Source organism: Myotis yumanensis, unplaced genomic scaffold (genome assembly GCF_028538775.1).
Source record: "Myotis yumanensis isolate MYYU_CA2020_CCGP unplaced genomic scaffold, mMyoYum1.0.hap1 SCAF_15, whole genome shotgun sequence".
Taxonomy (NCBI): Eukaryota; Metazoa; Chordata; class Mammalia; order Chiroptera; family Vespertilionidae; genus Myotis; species Myotis yumanensis.
Genome location: NW_027223766.1, coordinates 383,019 through 390,263, shown reverse-complemented (window position 1 = coordinate 390,263; position 7,245 = coordinate 383,019). Strand labels below are relative to the sequence as shown.

Sequence of the window (7,245 nt, the reverse complement as noted above, 5' to 3'; positions counted from 1 at the left end):
CTATGATATTACAAATATTATTACTTTCCAATGTCTATGACCTTACAAATGCTATGACGTTTCAATGGCTGTGACATTAAAGTGGCTATGAGGTTACAGTGGCTATGACGGCACAATGCCTATGACATTACAATGGCTATGACGTCACAATTGTCATTACACTGCAGTGGCCATGACATTTCAACTGCTATGACATCACAATCGCAATGACGGTAAAATGGCTATGATATTACAATGGATAGGTCTTGAAAATGGCTATAAGTTCACAATCTCTATGATGTTACAGTTGCTATGCAGTCACAATGGCTATTACAATACAATGGCAATGACTCTACTATATTGATGACGTTATAGTGCCTATAGTATTACAATGGCTGTGACATTATAGTGGCTATGACGTCACATTGTCTATGGTGTCAGGATGGCAATGACAGCAATGGAAATGACGTTTCAATGTCTATGAAACTACAGTGGCTATGATATTATAATATCTATGATAATATAGTCGCTGTGATGTCACAATGGCTATGCCATCACAATGGCTATGACATTACAATGGCTATGATATCACAATGGCCATGATTTTGCAATAGCTATGACATTATAATGGCTATGACATTACAATATCTAGGACATCAAACTGGCTATGACATCACAATTGCTATGAAGTCACAATTGCTATGACTTCACAATGACTATGATACCACAAGGGCTTTGATGTTACAATGGTTATGACATCACAAGTGCTACGACATCACAATGGCTATGACGTCACAACGGCTATGACAAGACAGTGGCAATGACTTTACTATGTCTATGACATTATAGTGCCTATCATGTTACAATGGCTGTGACATTATCGTGGCTATGACATCACAATATCTATGACGTCATGATGGCTAACTACAGTGGCTATGACATTACAATATATGTTGTGTTATACTCACTGTGATGTCACAATGACTATGCCATCACAATGGCTATGACATTACTATGGCTATGATATCACAATGGCTATGCCATCACAATGGCTATGACCTTTGAATGGCCATGACGTTAAAACATCTATGTTATTACATTTGCAGTGACCTAACTGTGTCTATGTCATTATGGTGCCAATGATTTTACAGTGCCTGTGACATTATAGTTGCTATGACCTCACAATGGCTACAATTTTATGTTGGATATGATGTCCAAAAAAAATGACGTTACAATGTCTATCACATTATTGTGGCTATGATGGTACAATGCCTGTGGCATTATAGTAGCTGTGACGTTTCATTGGCTGTGACATTAAAGTGGCTATGAGTTACAATGGCTATGATGTCACAATGGCTATGAAGGCACAATGGCATGACACTAGAGTTGCTATTTCATTACTATGGATGCAATGTTACACTGGCTAAGACATTACAATAGCTAAGATGTTACAATAGCTATGACTCTACAATAGATGTTATAGTGGCTATGATGTCACAATGTCTATGCCATTATGGCTATAACATTACAATGGCTATGACATAACAATTGCTATGAAGTCACAATTGATATAACTTCACAATGACCATGATACCACAAGGGCTATGATGTTACAACTGCTATGACGTGACAATGGCTATGACATCACAAAGGCTACAAAGTTACAATGGCTATGCCATCACAGTGGCTATGACGTTACAATTGTTCTGAGGTAATGATGGCTATGACATCTGACGATGCAATTCCTGTGGCATTGTAGTAGCTATGACTTTTCAATGGCGGTGACCTTAAAGTGGGTATGACTATGATATCACAATGGCTATGTCATCACTATAGCTATGACCTTATAATGGCCATTACATAACAATGGATACGCCATCACAATGGCTATGACATTACGATGGCTATGACATCAAAATGGCTATGAATCGCCGTCACCCATTGGAGGTCAGGTTTAGTGTGGGGACGCTCATACCCCAGGCTAGGCCCCCACATGTGCCCGCCCTTCAGGTGGCATTCACCAAAAGCATCTCAAGGAAACATTCTCCTGAACCTGGCTGCGATGCCTGGCGTGCTTCACCGTCGCCTCTTGTGCGGACTCCTCGGACCCAGGACCCATGAAGAGTGTTGGGGGGGGGAGGTTATTTTATTTTTTCTTTGCTCGTTTCTCGTCATTCATTGCAATTGATTCTATTTCTCGGCAATGAATGGTTACAAACTTCGGTCCCATTTGTATTTTTTTAATCAGTAGAATTTCTGGATTTTAAGGACTATTTCAGTGCTTATCGTTGCCTGTCACATATCTGTCTGTGCTTTCCATCCGTGGCAAACGGATGCCCTTAAACCTAATGAATTTACTAAAAAAAAAAAAAGAAAAAAAAAAAGAAAAAAAAAAACTTAAAATGACCTTAACCACATGCTTCATTTAAGAATTGACATGTAAGTCTATAGAAGCCCTGTTCACTGTCTCTGCTATCCAAGTTGTCAACTGTCCTTGAATACATCTAGCAGTGATGGAGTGTGGTGTGAGGTAGAGCTTTACCTTGGGGGTGGTTTGGGGTGTGTGTGTGTGTGTGTGTGTGTGTGTGTGTGTGTGTGTGTTTCTCTTGGTTTTTCAACCTCCACTGTAAGGAGAGGCTGTTCATTTGTCCTAAGTCAACAATCCAGGTAACCACACAACGAAAGTCTATGGGAGGCAAGCGAGAAATGTGAGAAAGGAATTCAAAACACTCAGTAAACCATAACATCGCAAGCACCCTTAACTGGCTATAAGCTCTTCCAGTATAAACAGATGACAAGATCCAATTGAAAGACAAAACAGAACCCTGAAGGTGTGGCTCAGTAGGTGAGAGGTCCTATCATGCAATGGAAAGCTGAGGGTTCCATTCGGGGTCACAAGGGAATCCTGGTCAACGGCACACGCGTGGTTGCACTGACCAGGTTCTATCCTGGCTCTGGGCAGGGTGCTTTGGTGGGAGGCAACCAACTCATGTTTCTCTCACATCACTGTTTCTCTCTCTCTCTCTCTCTCTCTCTCTCTCTCTCTCTCCTTCTGCTGAACGTGGCTGCGATGCCTGGTGTTGATTCCTCCAAAGGAGGCCACGAGGGAGGAGTGTGGGAAGGGGGAGACCGGAGACCCAAAAACACCGAACAAAGCAGGCCTTGGAGGTTATGGGAGGCAGAGGCTGAAGTTGAGGTGAATAAAATGTGTATGCTTTTGTATATTAGCTCCGAGAGCAGGATGCCAGAGGCCACCAGCAGCTGGTGGAGGCAGGCGAGGAGCTCCCCAGAGCCCCCAGATGGAAAGGGGTCCCACGGCCACCTTGATTTGTGACTCCTGGCATCTGGACTCTCAGGGGATTCCTCTCTGTTCTTGTAACCCCCTTCTTTGGTGGCAGAGGGACATGGCGACTCTAGGAATTGAATAGGATGCAGCCGCATCCTCAGCCCCAGCTCCCATGCTGCACCCCAGTGTGAACCGGACTCTGGAGGACCCGGGCCCGCCAAGCGCTGCCGGATTGAGGAGCCTGCGGGCCCTGAAGACGGGATGGCACCCAGCCTGCAAGGCCCCCCGGTGCCCTGGGCCGTAGACGCGCTCACCTCAGTGCTGGTCGTGGCTGGAGGCTGTGCCCTGCCTAGTGTCAACACGGTCCTGGAGACCCAAAGCAAGCCCACATAGGTCCCACCAGTATCTCTGGTCCCTGAGGCGCGCTTGGGCTCTGGAGAGGGGGCGCACTCGCCCGTAGGCCTGGAACCCGGCACTCTCCTGGATGATGCTCCCACAGGAGCCATCACTATCCAGCAGGAATTCTGCACGTCAACCCCACACATCGCCCTCCCAATAGAGGCCCCCCACCAGGACGAGGAGGTGTCGTCCTGGTTCCAGGCTCCCTTGATGCTCCCTGCAGGCTGGCTCACTGGAACCCGGTCAGGCAGCCCACTGCTCCCACACGGCCCCATCCGAGGGCCATGGCCTCCACCCCTGAGGCCTAGTCCAGAGAGAAACGCACCTGGGCCCTACTCCAACCTGAGCTTCAATCTGTGGAAGCCCTTCCCAAGCTCACCGCTCCAAACTCTACCTCTGTCCCCAAGCCCCAGTCCAGGTCCTCGGGTTCGCCGCCCCTGGCTGCATGCTCTGGGGCCTGCTCCAAAGGCCTGGAAATGCCTGTTTTAGGAATGAATGGGATGCAATCCCTCCTCAAGGGGCTGAGGACCAGGAGAAGGGATTCTGATAGCTGTTGTGAGTTTACCACACATGTGAAAACAATGAATAAAGACAGATGCTCTTTTGATGCAGGCTGCTTTGCAGAATTGTCGATCAATGGTCACCACCAGGTAAAGCACCGGCAAGTCCGTGCGTGCATGGAGCTAAGCCAGGACGTCGTCTTGCACTGCTTACCGAGGGAGAGCTGGTAGGGTGCTGTGTCCAATGAGGGAGTTGAAAACAAACAAACAAACAAACAAACAAAAATCTTAAAATAACCCTCCTTATAAAAACCTTTAAAAAAAATAAACTCTTTAAAAAAAAAAACAACCCTCCTTAGAAATGACATCAATCCAGCCTTTCAATGCCCAGAAGCTTAGGCAAGCCCAAGTGGCCTGGCCCGGACTTGGTCTCTAGGTAGGGGCTTGACCAGCCATGCAGGGAGGGAGCGTGGCGGGGCGGGTGTCCACCAGATGACCCAGCTCAGGCGGGGCCGTCCCGCCCTGTGCTGGTCGAGAAGCGCCAATGCAAGCCGCCCTCCTGCAGCCAGAGCCCTGTGCCTGGACTTGACCTGAGCATGGAAGGACCAGCAAGGGGCACGCTAATATACAAAGCCATACACCTTTTATTCACATCAACTTCCGCCTCTGCCTCCCATGACCTCCAAGGCCAGCTACATTCGGTGTGTCTGCGTCTCTGGGCTACCACCTTCCGCCCCCTCCCCACCCCCCCTCATCCCCCACCCACGCCCGGCCCATTTCCTTCGAGGAATGAATGCCAGGCGAAGCCACGTTCAGCAGAACCTTTTATTTCAGTACTTTCGCAGGGCCTAACTTGGGGGCATGTGCGCCCAACAGGTGATGCTTTCACAGTTGTCACAGTCCAGGGGGCGGCTGATTGGTCGAGCGGGCAGCTGATTTGGCTCCTCCCACCAGCTCTGGGGCTATAAAAGAACGCAGGGCCTTCTTTGCAGAGCTTCTCAGCCCTAGGCTTGTGGTCGTGGTCGTCGTCCTCGTTCTCCAAGGGAGCTTTCAGGGGAGAGGTCTCGCCAAGACCCGGTCCTGGGTCATAGAAGCCGCTGAAGCACCTGGCTAGCACCTGGCTAGGCTGCTGATCAACTGAACGCCGTCTCCGTGCCGTTTCGTCTTTGCCGGCTCTGTCCCCGCCTTTGGGAACGCCTGGAACGCCTGGGCTGGGGTCCCAACAGAGGCACAGGAGGAGCTAGCCATATCCCAAGATGATGAAGAGAACAGAAAGTCATCCTGAGCTGCCGCCAGAGGTCATCCAAAAGCCTCGCAGCCGCCTGCACATGCACTTGCTGGAGTCTACGCAGGCTCTCCATGCACTGGGCCAAAGGAGGAAGGATGAGAAAGCTGGCTCGGACCCCAACCTCTGGAGGCCGCACAGGAACAGCTCCTGCGCTGCGCGAGAAGTGACGGACGGCCGAGCTGAAGTGCTGCCTCGATCCCAGGCCGACTCCGCGCCCGCAATGGCCAACAAAGTGAACATGTCTGTGGACGACGTCACTCAGCTGAACCAGAGCCAGTGGGGAGGCTGCGGCGGGGCTGGCACCCCAACAAAGGCAGAGGAGAAGCTCGCTATTCCCAAGAGGAAGGGGAAGAGAAGTCATCCTGAGCTGCCAAAAGAGGCCATCTAAAGGCCTCGCAGCGGCCTCCAGAGGCACTTGCTGGAGTCTGTGCAGGTTTCCCATGCACTGCGCAAGAAGAGTGATGCGAAAGCAGACCCGTCTTCCTCACGGGCCCTGGGAAAATCAAATAATGCCAAAGGCCCCCCAGCCACGCCAGGTTTTCCAACAACCGCTGGATGCGAGCCGCATGAGGGGGCCATGTCTAATGGGGTTTATATGCTGCCGAGCTCGGCCAATGGAGGCGTGAAGCCAGTGGTGTCCAGCACACACCTGCTGGACTTTCTGGGGCAGCTGGAAGGTTACACACCTACCGTCCCAGATCCGGTGACTCGTTTCTACCTGAACCACGCTGGCTTAGAAGCTGCAGACCCTCGCATAGTTAGGCTCTTCTCCATAGCTGCCCAGAAATTCATCGCAGATATTGCCAACGATGCACTGCAGCTGTGCAAAACGAAGGGCACCGCCTCTCGTGGCTCCGGCAAGTACACTCGAACCATGGAGGACTTGGCCGCTGCCCTCAGCAAGTATGGCATCGATGTGAACACACCGCCCTATTTCACCTGAGCCACCCAACCTATATGTACTTGTCTGCCCCCTAATCCCCCACACCGGCCTGTTTTCATAATAAACTTTATTTGGACAGAAATAAAATCGTCATTCCTGTCTAGTCTATTCTGATTGGCTAGTTCCTTACACAACAGGGATTTTTAATTGGTTTGCAAGCCCGTTTTCTAAGGCCCCTGTTGGCTTCGCCCCGCCGCTGGCGGCGCCATCCGGGGCCTGCTCCCAAGACCCGGAGAGGCCTGTTTTAAGGATGAAAGGGCTGCAATCCCTCACTGATTACCAAGGGGGGAGCTGGCGGGGTCCTCTGGCCAATGAGGGAGTTTTTTTCTTTTTTTTTTTTTTAAACAACAAACAACAAAAAATAAATAAATAAAAACCTCCTTTAAAAAAAACCCCACCTTAAAAACAAACAAACAAATCAATAAAACCGCATTTCTTAGAAATGACATCAATCGAGCCTTTCAACTCAATGCACAGACGCTTGGGCAAGCCCACGTGGCCTGGCAGGGACTTGGTCTCTGACCATCCATCCAGAGAGGGAGCATTGTGGGTTTTTGGGAGGTGGAGCAGATGACCCAGCCAGGGCAAGGACGTCCCGCCCTGTGCTGGTCGAGAAGCGCCTAGGCAAGACGCCCTCCTGCAGCCAGAGCCCTGTGCCTGGACTTGACCTGAGCAGGGAAGGACAAGCAAGGGGCTCGCTAATATACAAAACCATACACATTTTATACACATCAACTTCAGCCTCTGCCTCCCATGACCTCCAAGGCCAGCTACATTCGGTGTGTCTGCGTCTCCGGTCTACCACCGCCCACCACCCACCCACAACAACACCCCACCCTCTCCTGGCCCA

General features: G+C 50.1%; 2 pseudogenes; both read left to right on the top strand.

Moving 5' to 3' along the window:
- Positions 1-206: 206 nt before the first annotated feature.
- Positions 207-4,153, top strand: LOC138993444 (proline-rich protein 23C-like; annotated as a pseudogene).
- Positions 4,154-6,029: 1,876 nt separating this feature from the next.
- Positions 6,030-6,395, top strand: LOC138993443 (transcription initiation factor TFIID subunit 10 pseudogene; annotated as a pseudogene).
- Positions 6,396-7,245: the final 850 nt, after the last annotated feature.